Source organism: Dipodomys ordii, unplaced genomic scaffold, assembly GCF_000151885.1.
Source record: "Dipodomys ordii isolate 6190 unplaced genomic scaffold, Dord_2.0 Scaffold78, whole genome shotgun sequence".
In the NCBI taxonomy this organism is placed as follows: domain Eukaryota; kingdom Metazoa; phylum Chordata; class Mammalia; order Rodentia; family Heteromyidae; genus Dipodomys; species Dipodomys ordii.
The window spans coordinates 4595735-4610571 of record NW_012267294.1 but is presented as its reverse complement, the minus strand read 5'-3'; positions in this window follow the sequence as shown (position 1 = coordinate 4610571).

Below are 14837 nucleotides of genomic sequence, written 5' to 3'. Positions count from 1 at the left end.
GACTCTTGGACAATGGTGCAGGTAACTGGCATCTGCTTCAAATTACATTGCACTTAAAACATCTCCTAGAGGATCCTATGATGAAGTCATAAGATATATATGCTTGTACTACATATTTCAAAGTTATAATGTTTATAACTGTTTTACTGATTCTGACAAAGTAAAATAAAACACTTTTATCTTTCAACCTCTAGAAAAATTTTATTATTCTCATGGAGTAGATGAATACAATCCTACTCCAGTATTCTAAGTGTTAGTGTTTCAACTATAATTTCCCCAACTAGACATATTTTCTTTTTGATAAGTTTCTTTTATAAAATAATAGCAGCTAATATCAGTTGAATACATAAAATCACAGTTAGACTGTTTTCAATATCAAAAGATTAGCATGACGCTAAGCCAAGGTTGTTATGGAGTCTAATTCTAGTGTTCATATGTGCTGTGCTGTCTCCCAAACTGCTGATATCATTACTCTTCCAGGAGAGAAACAGTAGCCATTTGTATTTACTGGATAACTATTACATTTGGACCTAAAGGTGTTGATACTGTTAAAAATGATGGTATCTACTCCAGATATTTTAAGGAATACAATGGAAGTGGTAGATAGAGTTTAAAAGTTCTTGTCCAGGCAAGAAATCTCACAACTAGACGTAGTTTAAGATGACAGAACAAGTCTCTGTACATATCTGGCTATGTTGTAAATGGTAAGTAGCATTAAAATTGAAATGAGTCATATGATTTTGAACATTCCATGTGGCAAACATGGAAAATTTTATGTACTATGCAAAAGTCAAGCGTCCAATTATGTATTCAACTTCTCTGTTTCCAAATAATATTCATACTATTGGGTGCAGTATAAAATAGGTTGTCACATGTTTTGTTAACATCTACCCTGGTTCATTTCAATTACAATGAAAAATTTAGGACTGAGCATCTGGTATGAGGCCAGCACTATAGAAGATGCTTGCTACAAAGATGAATGAAAGATAATCCTTGTACCAGGCTCATGTCTCACACTAGTCATATCAGCTACTCTGGAAGAAGAGATTGGCAGGATTGCAATACAAGGCAAGCTGGGGCAAAAAATTCCTCAGAACTCCATCACAACAAAACGAAGGGCATGATGGACAACTGTGGGAGCCTCAATAAGAAGCTTGCAGGCCCAGGCTTGCCTGGGTAGAAACCTTGATACCATATCCAGAAAAGAACATAAGAAGCCCAGAAGCTCTGATGCATAGCTTAAGAGTCAGCAGGTACTGAGTTTCAATACCAAAGGATTCCTTTTTGGAAAGTATCAGTTCTCCATTCTTCAATCTCCTAAAGGATGGCTGTCTCCCAAAGTCTACCTGCATCCTTTCACCATAAATATTACTCAATTTATGGCTCCCTAGTGATGACATTATAACTTTCCTATCGAATTGTTCTTGCCCTATCTTGTGTTGTTATTGTTTTCTTCTTTTTTTTTCTACAATTCTAATCTACAGAAGTGATTGTAATTTCTCCACCAGTAATGTTATATGTAATCATAATGTACTTGCTCAAGAGTAGAGCATTGGATGAGGCACCTAAATGCATTCATTGCATACACTGAACACATATATTAATATGCATTTTTATCATCTTTAAATAATTGTACAAAGGAGTTTCCATTCAGCAAAGCAGTTTATGGACACAATGCATATTGATCAGTGTCAGCCTCCTTTCAATGTTCTCACCCTTCCCTCTCAACAGGCCACCTTCCCTCACTTTGCACAAGTTTGGAAGATTTGTTTTGACACTTGTGACTGTATTCTCCCCATCCTCTCTTCATTCATCTACCCACCCTTCCATTGATCCCATCTTACCCCTTTCAAATACAGGTTTCCTGCTTGAACTGTGAGTTAGACTTTCTAAGGAATTACACAGTTTGAGTTTTCTCCATACTCAATAAGCATTATTGAGTCTAATATGCACCAGCATTTACAAGTATTTTCCCCTTGTTCTTGTATTTAATCTGACCAACAGCTCTTCTAGTTTTTATTTCCTCATTTTATAGTTAAAGAAACTAGGATTGAGAAAGATTAACCTCAGAAAAAAAATTCTCCCTCCAAGCTACTATGCATATGAATAATAACAAAAGCAAGACTGGATGTGGGGACTCACACCCATAATGATAGTGACACAGGGGGCTGTGGGTAGGTGGACTGCATCCAAGCCTGGCTGGAGTGACATTGTAAGACCCTCTCTGAAAGATAGCTAAAGCAAAAAGGACTGGGAGGATGACTCAAGCAGTAGTTTACTTAGCAGCACAAGGCTCCCAAGTCCTAGTAATAAAATAGTCAATTACAAGAGCAATGCAGATGTTAGGCACAAACAAGTTCAAAGGAAATATATATTACTTTTCATGTGGATGGTTTAGTACATTTTTACAGATGAGGCTGGTCTTAGGCTGGAGCTGCAAGGGCACAGCAAGAAAAAAATGAAAGAGCATTCCAAAAAGCCTATGGTTTCAGTGTGCCAGAGAGTTCTACCTCTAGTCTTAGGCATACACAGGGACTTGCCATAAAACATTGGGAGTTTGTATTTACATGATGACAAAACAAAAGAAGTAAAACGGAAACTTTAATTATCAAAGTGAAAAACAAGCTTGTATTGATTGTATACTTATAATGCTTACTACTAAGGTATAATATTAATTAAGAGCTTGTATGAAACCTTGTAGATCTGACCCATAGATTTAGAGCTTCTATAAGTACAAATTATTCTACACAACATTATTCTAGCACAACAAAATAAAAAGCCTGAAAAATGAACTGCATAATTCTTAAAAAATAAAAATCCCATGAGTTTTAAGTGACCAAAGCAAGAAAGAGTAGGGTTTGTATTTTTCTAACTTTAGAGCCAGCTCACAATGCCATTGTACAACAAATTCAAGCTAAGAACCATTTGTGTTCAATCAAAAAAAATTAAAAGAATGAAAGAAAACTTACCTGAAGCATATTATGTTCCCAAGTTATGAAAGAACTTAAGCATTCAATGTTATTTGTAAGCTGAAATAAACAACTACTAATCACAGAAGCTAAAACTTTTCTTACTGAACCTGAGCTTTGACCCCTCTATATATCACCTTTACAATAAAATAAAATAAAAGATATATAAATAAAATTAAGCCCTTAATTCACTACCATTTCTTCCCTGTCCCTGAAGAGCTTTTCTGTAAGGAGATCCTGAGGTCACATTTGCTATCTCCCAAACTGATGATATCATTTACTGTTCCAGGAAAGAAACAGTAGCCATTTGAATTTATTGGATAACTATTTATTTGAACCTAAAGGTGCTGATATGGTCAAAAACGATGGCATATACTCCAGATATTCTATGGAATACAATGGAAGAGGTAGATACAGTTCTTGTCCAGGCAAGAAATCACACTGCTAGACGTAGTTTAAGACGACAGAACAAGTCTCTGTACATACCCGCCTATGTTCTAAATGGTAAGTAGCTTAAATTTGAAATAAGTCACATGTTTTTGTACATTGCATGTGGCAAACATGGAAAATTTTATGTACTATGGAAGAGTCAAGTATATAATTATGTATTCAACTTCTCTGTTTCCAACTTATATTCCTACTATTGGATTGAGTATAAAATAGGTTGTCACATGTTTTGTTAACATCTACCCTGGTTCATTTCAATTACAATGAAAAATTTAGGACTGAGCATCTGGTATGAGGCCAGCACTATAGAGGATGCTTGCTGCAAAGATGAATGAAAGATAATGCTTGTACCAGGCTCATGTCTCACACTAGTCATAGTAGATTCTCTGGAAGAAGAGATTGGCAGGATTGCAATTTTGGGCAAGCTGGGGCAAAAAATTCCTGATGGGTATCTGTGGGAGCCTCAATAGGAAGCTTGCAGGCCCAGGCTTGCCTGGGTAGAAACCTTGGTAACATAGCCAGAAAAGAACATAACAAAGCCCAGAAGCTCTGGAGTATAGCTTAACTCATACAGTGTCTAGCCAGTAAGAATGGGACCCTGAGTTCAAAAGGATCTTTGCCCTCAAAGAATTTCTAGTCAAGCAGTTAATAAAGATCAAAGATGGTTTTAACATAGCAAAGTATCTCCTCATTCATATCAAAGTTGTATTAAAACAAGAGGGTTGTTTCACTAAAAATTGTCACTTTTCTGTGTCTGCCAATAAGTTTTAACTTACCCTTCTACAAGATGAAGTATCCACATGACAATATGAAAAGTTACAAAATTACTCTCTTGGGTAGGTGCACTTGTACTGATCCCACCCAGATCTGAAGTTAAAGAAGACTGGGCAGAAGCTCACAGGAAGATGTCAGCAGACTAACTTCAGGAGGGTCATTCACTGTATCAGGAGCTCATCTTGCTGGTGATAATACTCCCTTGTTCAGTGCCAGTGAAATCACAGGCTTGGAGGTTGAGGTTCAAGGAGGTTGTGTTCACCTTTCATGGACTGTCCCTGGCAGTACCCTTGATAAAGGCAAAGGTAAGCTTGACATTAAGCTTTTACATTTTCTGAAAGAATGTCCATTAGCTTTCATTTTCTAATATCTCATTTATAAATAGTATTTGTGGGTGTCTACCTAGGCCATTATTCATTTGATTTCAGATGTGAAACCTGAAGGACTAAGAGATAGAAATTAGGCCAAGTTATATCTATAACCTAGAATTCTAACCCATTCTTGTTTGTACCAAACTGCTTTTCTGAGTTTGAACCATCCTAAACTTAATTGGGGAGGCCTGAATAACTGCTTCCTGTCCCTGGCAAGGAAAATCATTTTCCTAAGCATTCTCTACTTGTATAACTTTATTCATTAATCATTGAGTTTAAAATTGCATGAGATTCCTAGAAACTTTCCCTATTAAGTCAATGACCATAAAAGACACATGACCAGACAAGTCATTTCACAGTACTAAAACATGGAATGCTAATGGCATCTCACTTACTAAATAGAATTTTCAAAGCAATATTTGTAGCCAGGCACTGGTGGCTCAGGCCTGTCATCCTAGGTACTCAGGAGGCTAAGATGTGAGGATCTCAGTTCAAAGCCAGCCCAGGGAGGAAAGTCTGTGAAACTCTTATCTCCAATAAACCACCAGAAGACCAGAGTGGCACTGTAGCTCAGGTCCTAAAGCACTAGCCTTGATATGAAGAGCTGAACGACAGTGGTCATGCCGAAAGTTAAAGGCCCATCACACACACACACACACACACACACACACACACACAGAGCCATATTTTTTGGGCATGCTTGTTTTATTTTTTATCTTGGAATATTTGATTTATTTAAAAATAAAAAAGACTTTTATAAGCCAAGAAAAGAATAGAGCATCCACCCATACTTTTGCTTCAATGTTGAAAACAATTACTATGACCACTTTGGAAATACATCATTTTCTCATAACTTTTCTGTAGATAGCATAATCAAATCAAATATTAGTATTGCCACTAAAAACACCAAGAAGGAAATCATATAATCAAATATTTAGCTCAAAATTACTTTGGTAAAGGTGGACCATACAGTAGTAGACTGGTCTCTTATAAAATGTCCTTTGTGCTATTACAGAAACTAAAAGGAGTGATGTGCTACTTGTAGGCACTGGGGAATTATCACCCTGTACTTTCTTCTGAATGGCAGGAAGGATAATTGTGGCTGGCAAGCATTAGCCTTAAACATCATAAAATAGCTTAAGAGCAGGGCAGTATAAAAAAATAGTCTATTCTCAAGAGCAATAGAATCTCATGAGAATGAAAATTTAAGCCAGAAAAATTGGAAAATACCATTCCATGCAGCAGAAGTTCATAGAAGAAAATATCAAGGCTGATAAATTACTTGAGCAAGACTTCTTGAGAAAGAAGTCTTGTCTGGGCCATGAAGAATAAGATTTCCATATAGAGGGCTGGGAAGGTGGCTCAGTATAGCGTGCATGCATGAAGCCCTGGGTTCAATTCCTCAGTACTACGTAAGCAGAAAAAGCTGGAAGTGGCACTGTGACTCAAGTGGCAGAATGCTAGCCTAGAGCTGAGGAGATCAGGGACAGCAACCAAGAGCAGAGTTCAGTCCCTACAACCAACAACAACAACAACAAAAATTTCATATAGAGATAGAGAAAAAGAAGCCATTGAAGGAGTTGAAATCCAATGACATCATCAAGGTCAAGAAAGGAAAAGTAGCTTGTCATAGTGGCTCTTGCCTATACTTCCAGCAAATGAAGAGGTAGGAAGACTGCAGGAAGACTACAGCTCAGAGAAAAAGTTAAAATTCCCCATCATAACACAACAAAGGAGCTACACATGGGGGAGGTGAGCCTGCAACCTCAGCAGTTCAGGAAGCAAAGGCAGGAGGATTGTGGTGATGCTCCGAGACTGGTGCAAGGCAAAAGTGAGGTCCTGTCTAAACATGAAGCTAACAGCAAACACAGGCTGGCAGTGTGTCTCAAGTAGGAGAGTGCTTGCCTAGCATGTGCAAGACCAAGAACTCAAACCCAAGGCCTGTCAAACATTAAAATTAAAGAAGAAAACCTTCATAATATTTGGGTTAAACTATGGGAGGAAAGATAGGGAGGGGAAAGGGTGAAGGAGGGAAAGGGAGAAGAAGACTTACCTCAGTGAAACACAAGGTTATGTGCAGAATGGTAGAGCATGCCAACAAGGCTTTGTATAGAGAAACTACATGTTAATCTTAACTTAGCCAGGCCAGGTGTTGATGGATGATTGCTATCATCCTAGCTACTCAAGAGTCAGAGATCTGAGGATAGTGACTGATCTGAAGCCAGCACAGTCAGGAAATTCTCTAAGATTCTTATCTCCAGTAAACTCATAAAAGCTGGAGGTGGGGCTGTGGCTCAAGTGGTATTGCCTTCAGCAAAAAGAAGCTCAGGTCCAGAGTTCAAGCCACAAGACCTGCAAAAAAAAATAAATAAAAATAAAAAACAGTCCAAAAGTTACTTACCACATTCTTAAAATAGTGTCATCCTTTCACAAAACATAAGAAATATAAAGTCTTCATCTCAAAAAAGGGCATTAGATGTCCTAACATCCAATTTCTAAACATGAAAAGCTTTTTTATTTAGTTTTCATTTCTGTTGTTATATTACGGATAAGGATTGTCTTAAGCATGCGAGGCAAGCACTCTACCACTTGAATCTGCTCTTTTGGATTTGGTTAAATTTTAGAAAGTCTTAAAGTTCTTGCTTGGATCAGCAGAAGACTGCAATTCTGCTACCTGTACCTTTTGCATAGTATGGATTGCAGGTATGTTCTACCATGTTTGTTAAGATGGGAGTCTTTATGACCCAGCCGGTCTTGAGCAAAGATTCTTCTGATCTCCCCATCCCAAGTAGCTGGGATTACAAATGAAAGCCACCATACCTAGCTACAAGATATTTTTTTTTCGTGTGGATGCCAGCCCCGGGCCTTGAATCCAGAGACTCAGCACTGTGTTTGAGATTCTTTGTTCAAGGCTTGTACCCTATCCCTAGAGCCACAGCTCAACTTCTAGCTTCTGCTGTTTAGTTAGAGAGAAGTCTCATAGACTTTCTTGCCTGAGCTTCAAACCAACATGCTTAGTCTCATGGGTAGCTAGGAAACAACCATGAGCCACTGGTATCATCTAGAACATATTTATATTGCCATATCTCTCATAGAATTTTAAAAGCAGTCAGGATGAAGCATTTATGTAGACATCCTTCTTCCTTTCTTAACTATTCATAGTTGTAGCTAACATTTCAAACATTCATTCTTAATGTATTTAATTGTGCTAACCACTTCATGTACTACTGTTTATAATTCTCACCAGTGGAGTAGGAGATACTAAATAAATATTTGATAGAGTTGAATGACTAAATCTATGTTTTCCAGGTTTGATAAACTTCAGATGAGAAAGTTGAGGTAAAACGTTCTATTACTTAGAAAACCAGTAATGGAGATCACCACTCAAGGTCTGCCCTAGGTTCTGAGCTTAGTACAAACTCCAGCTTTTGGGTCTCCTCCCACTCCTCTGTTCCTTGATCATCTCACTTCTTCCCCTCTCATACTACTTTCTTTCAGCTTCATAAGAAACCACACTTGAGTATTGCTATGCTCCCTGTTCCAAATCAAAAAGCTCTTTCAGCTCTGTATATCTCTCTGCATAAACTAAATTCTGGCAGGAAGGGAGGCTCAGTGCTTCATGACAGTGAATGAAAATTTTCTGTGATCATATAATACATTTTAAAAACCTGGTGTACTTGTTAAACTAAGGACAATGGTATAACCAGACAATCGCTGTATGTAGCATTCTCTAAACTATAGTGAGCATCTGATCAGTGCCCACCAGGCAGCGTGCCTGCAGTGAGCCATCCTGTCTGTGTGTTCCAGCTGCCAACTACAACATAAGAAGAAGTAAGTCTTCCCAGGAGCTCCAACATTATTTTGACCATGCTGCTGATCTGACATCTAAGGAGGCTGGCTCTAAAGAAATATTTGGATTTAAAGCAGAACGTTTTAAAGTAGAGAATGGCACCAAGATCTTCATTACAATCAAAGGCAACAATGAATCTCATCTCATCTCAGAAGTTAAACTAGCAATTAGGTTCACTGTTCCACAGATTCCAGAATCCCTGCTCTGGGCATCAATATTTCTGCAACCAGTTTGGCTATTTGGGTGTCGGCTATGCTTTTGTCTGTAATTTAACCTAGAGAATGTTTTAGAAAGGAAATTATGATGTTGTCGGTAATTTAAACTAGAGAATGTATATTCCTTGAAGAATGAGGTTGGAATTTTAATAGGTATCGCATTGAATTTGTAGATGTCACATGTTTTGTTAACATCTACCCTGGTTCATTTCAATTACAATGAAAAATTTAGGACTGAGCATCTGGTATGAGGCCAGCACTATAGAAGATGCTTGCTACAAAGATGAATGACAGATAATTCTTGTACCAGGCTCATTTCTCACACTAGTCATATCAGCTACTCTGGAAGAGGAGATTGGCAAGATTGCAATACAAGGCAAGCTGGGGCAAAAAATTCCCGAGAACTCCATCACAACAAAGCGAAGGGCATGATGGACATCTGTGGGAGCCTCAATAGGAAGCTTGCAGGCCCAGGCTTGCCTGGGTAGAAACCTTGATGCCATATCCAGAAAAGAACATAACAAAGCCCATAAGCTCTGAAGCATAGCTTAAGAGATACAGTGCCTAGTCAGTAAGAATGGGACCCTGAGTTCAAAAGGATCTTTGCCCTCAAAGAATTTCTAGTCAAGCAGTTAATAAAGATCAAAGATGGTTTAACATAGCATAATATCTCCTCATTCATTTCAAAGTTATACTAAAACAAGAGGGATGTTTCACTAAAAATTGTCACTTTTCTGTGTCTGCCATTAAGTTTTAACTTACCCTTCTACAAGATGAAGTATCCACATGATAATTTGAAAAGTTACAAAATTACTCTTTGGGTAGGTGCAATTGTACTGAACCCACCCAGACCTGAAGTAAAAGAAGACTTGGCAGAAGCTCAACTGGAAGATGTCAGCAGACTAACTTCAGGAGGGTCATTCACTGAATAACTGCTTTCTGTCCCTGGCAAGGAAAATCATTTCTCTAAGCATTCTGTACTTTTATAATTTTATTCATTAATCATTGAGTTTCAAACTACATGAGATTCCTAGAAACTATCCCCCCCAAAAATATGTGAAAGGAGTGAAAAGTGAGTAAAGAAGTAAATTTCAGGGGGCATGAAATCCACAAAGACTCTTTGTAAATGTAAATCTGGTACAAAGTCTAACAGGTGGGTGAGGTTAATAGGTTCCTCAAAGGAGAGTAATTCCCGCCATAAAGTATAGAGGAGGAGCTAAAAGCAATCCAGAAAGGGATTTGTCAGGTCATGGTCCACAAGATCAGTCAAAGGAAGTGGGTGGCATTGTCGCTAAAGAAAGGATGTTACGCATTGGTCAATGGAGGGCTGTGGTTGTTTGTTCTCTGTGGTCTGTCCTCTGGAATGGACTGATTGAAAGCCTCCTGCTGAGGTGTCTGCAATTTCTACACAGATGGGTCAGACAGTTGAAATCTCTCAGTATTTTCCTGTCTACTTTCTCTGAGCAGACTGGCTTTTGTAGGCTTGTGCCCCACGGATTTAGGCCGTGGCCCCTGAGGAATTTACCAGAGTGTCAACCTCATTAACTAGATATTTTTCCCAATATTTTTCCAATGTTTTAAGCACAAATGGGAGATGTGTGCCTATAACCATCTCTTCCAAGTGCAGTCTCTAACTTGCCTTGGCTTGTATTTGCTATTTAGCCTTTTGGGCTCTTTCATTCTCTCCCATTGTATACCTTGAATGCTGTCTCTGAAGTCCCCACTGGGGGTGCGAGGTGTCCCTTATCCAGTTTTTTAAGTATGGCCTTAATGTCTGAGGTACACTGGGAGAAAAATCAATCATTCATAATATTTTTATCTATACAAACTTATCTGCAGGTGCTAGGAAGTTGGCTCAGTGGTAGAGCGCTTGCCTTGCATGCCTGAGACCCTGGGTTTGATTCCTCAGCACCACATAAGCAAAAAGAAAAAAGCAGGAAGTGGCGCTGTGGCTCAAGTGGTAGAGCGCTAGCCTTGAGCTGAAGAGCTGAGGGACAGGGCCCAAGCCCAGAGTTCAGGCCCCACGACTGGAACCCCCCCCCAAAAAAACTAAACTTATCTGCAATTGTTTCATTTCTTAGCATTTGATCAAATAAATATTTAGCTAATTAGGGAATAAACTACGTTGGAATACCTTTACCTAAGAAGGTGTTAGTATTAGCAATGAGTTAGAGAAGGCATACTCCCACTTTAGTGTACAAAAACACAAGACACTGAGTCCTTTCTCTAGGTAATCTGGGAAATTTGTACAGGTAAACATCTTCAGATTTATAGTGTTACAAACCTCTTGGTATAGGCCCTTGTTTTAATAGTGTCTGATTTAGACTGTTAACCCTTTAGGACAATGTGTTTTGTACTTTAACAAGTGATTCTAGTGCTGGTGATGCTGAGAAGTATGCTGTTTGTTTTTGTTGTTTTGCCAGTACAGGGGCTTGAACTCAGAGGTTCATTCTCATTCTGCTTGCTTATTTGCTTGCGCAGCTGGATCACTACCACTTCAGGCTTACATTTAGCCCAACTTTGTGTTGGTTAATTGTAGATGGCCTCGTGAGAACTTTTATGCCCTGGCTCAATCCTCCAGATATCAATGTTGTGAGGATTATAGCCACCACGTACTCTAATTCGAATACAGGTTTATTTTATTCTGAGCATCTCTATTCTAATAGTAGATGGAATGAGGTTTTCTGTCAGAGGAGATATGTAAGTGATCATGAAAGCAAGAGCAAGATAAAGGGAGAAAAGAGGTTCTTGAAGATGAGACAACCTGTCATTTTTTTTTACAATAAAGACAGTTAAATGCTACCCCAAGAAACTTCATTTGTTTTTAGTAGGGACCTTTTGACCTAAACAGAGAGATTACGTAATATGAAGTAGGCAGAGAGCAATTCATTGGGCAGAGAAATAATTTTTTAAAAAGGTTATTAAAATCTGTTTTTAAAATGGTAAGATAGAAACGTGAGGTGTAAAATCTTTATTAAGCAAAAAAATATCAATATGTACATATTTGTTAAACAGATATTTTGGTATGAAAAGAACACAACAGACATCAATTCAATAACATAATGTCCTGGCAGCATATAATGCAAAATATTTTCCAGACACTTGAGTCCTTATCTTGGGGTTCGTTTTACTTGACATCAACTTGTCTGACCTTTTCTGCTTGTCTTAGACTTATACTTGTTATTGCAGTTTGGCATTTTCCTCAATGATCACAAACAAGGCCATACTAAAGCCACCAGCACAACTATGTTTATTGCAGCATTATTTACGATAGCTAAGATATGGAACCAACCCAGGTGCCCCTCAGTAGATGAATGCATCAAGAAAATATGGTATATATCCACAATGGAATTCTATGCCTCCAACAGAAAGAATGACATTGCCCATTTGTTAAGAAATAGAAAGACTTGGAAACAACTATATTAAGTGAAGTAAGCCAGGCCCAAAGAAACATAAGTCCATGATTTCCCTTATGTTTTGCTCTTTTTAAACACAGGATATCACTGTGATTTACAGGTGGCCTAGAAATCACTGTGTAACTCAAGCCAGCTTGGAACCCATGATTCTTCTGCCTCACCATCCCAAGTACTAGTATTAAAAGTGTGCTACACTGTGTTCCATTGAATTCTGGCTTTTAAACTCTGCCAAATCTATGACTTCATATATAATAAGAAAATGTTAAAATATGCCATATTTGACTTATTCAAAAGTATGAGATTATGAAGTTCATCTGTCAAAATACATTCTTTCCTAACATATCCATGAAACCTTGCTTTTCCGATGAGTACCTTTGTATGATACTTTGTGTAACACTTTGTTCTTACCTTTTCCATTAACAAAATCATCTCCTGGTGCTGTCCATGTTAGACTGATTTTATCTTCTTCAAATGTGGCATAAAGGTCTATGATTTGACTTGGAGGAAACATATCAGCCAAGGGACCCTAGCCCTTGTGACATCACAAATGCACCTCCACATGCTGTTCTGCTGAAATTCTCCAAGACTCTCTGACCATCCACATTGATGTCAGGTCTGAGTGGAATTGCTAAAATTCACTAGTTCAAAATAGGCAAAACTTTGCTAATATTTCTAGAATTCAATACAGCCTTTATATCATTTGCTTTATCACTATAATAGAGTCACTATTTTCCTAAGCCTTATGACCTAATCATAGCTTTCTGTTGGTGGGAGACTGCTTTACCAGAATGGTAAATGAATAACAAATTGAATTGGAATACTGTACTGAATGAGAATAATGTCATTTTGTTGTTGGTTTTTGTCAATCATGGACCTTGAACTCTGGTCTTGGGCACTGTCCCTCAACTCTTCAGCTCACGGCCAGTGCTCTACCATTTGAGTCTCAGCGCCAGACAAGAGCAGTTTGATATCAAAATTATCCAACACTGCACAAGTAGCTTAGTTTGTCCCTGATGCAGATCCAGTGCTGGTAATGCCAAGTCTGCAGTTAATGTTACCACTCTGGTGCTGTCAGTGATGGCACTGGTGGTACTTGTGTGTCTTATTGTAGGTACCACTGCTTTCCTCCCAGAAAGAAAGTCTTCAAGAAGATCTTCAACAGCACTTTTAAAAAGCAGAAACAACACAAGAAAGAACTATTCCTCTATTTCTTATTCCTCCTATCTGGTCATGAACTTACAAAAATAATCTTAAAATGTCTAGAAAGATTTCTAACTAAAAATAGTTGTTCATGTGAATAACTGGGGATATTACAGTTTTCCATTTTATTCATTCAATGTCTTAACATAGAGATAAAGTTTTTTATATTGATTCCTAGATGTGTATCATTTTTTGATCCTCATTTTGATATACATTTCATTCTGAAATGAGCTATATGTGGTGACTCATGACTCTGATTCAAGGCCAGCCTCAGCAGACTTCATTATATATAATAAGCTGGGTCATTCCAGTTACAAAGACAGCATGATGATACCCATAAGACAATATCTTGGAAATGAACTTTTCAATTTTTTTGTGAGGGTGAGAGGAAAGAGGTGGGGGAAGGAAGGAATAGTGGTAGAACAACAAGGGAAGGGGGAACAATGCTCAACAAGAAATGTATTCATTGCCTTACTCATGCAACTGTAACCCCTCTGTACAGACTCTTTACAATAAAATAAAATTTAAAAAAAGAGGCCTATGATCAAGACCAGCTGGGACAAAAGTATGAAATGCTATGTAAAATATTAAATGCTGTTAAAATTTTAAAGTGTTTTATTTTTGTAACTAACATTGAATTCTTATTTTTTCCAAGTCCCTTGTTATCAAATGGAAATATATCTTTATTACATGGATTTTGGATCCTCAAATTTGCAACCTTCATTTATCTATTTTTTTTCTTAGTTGTTTCAGGGGGCTTGAGCTCTGGGCTTGGGTTCTGTCCCTCTACTGCTTGAGTCTCAAAGACTATCTTCCTCAGGCTGCCTTTGAACCGAGATCCTCAGGTCTCAGCCTCCTGAGTAGCTAGGATTAGAGGTGTTAGCCTCCAGTGCCTGGCATTCCCACTAGCTTTTTGTTGACATCCGTAAGGTTTATAAACATTAGATATTGTTAACTAATAATGATATTGTTAACTAATAGTTCTTTCCTTGTGTTGAATAGGCAAGATAAGAGTGAATATCTTGCCTTGTTCCAGACTTCAAAAGTTAACACTCTCTCACTGGGCTCTCATCTGATTCCAGCATTCTTAGAAATGGCCACCACCTTTGTTTTCTGATCCCCTTCTGATTTTGCTATATGGTATGGACTTCTAGGGTATAAGGTCAGACAGGCTTGTATTCTAACACTTTTGGTGCCACTTCAAGCTCATTGCAAGTTATCTGTGAATATCTGCATGCTGATATGTTAGTGCTTAAAAAGATCAAGTGAGATAATGATATTTGTAACTAGGACATAAAAAGTTCTACCATTTGAAGCTTAATATTGTAAATATATATTTTTTAATCTGGTTCCTGGGTTTAGTCCTCTTTATAATTCTGTTACCTGGTCATGATACCAAAACTCACAGTACCTTTGTAATCTCTGCTGTATGCCAGGATGAGTTATCATCTGAGTATTAGTATACAAGATGAAAAATGACATTGTAAATATCTTTTTTTTTTTTGTCAGTTGTGGGGCTTGAGCTCTGGGCTTGGGCACTGTCCCTGTGCTCTTCAGCTCAAGGTGAGCACTCTACCACTTCAGTCACAGTGCCA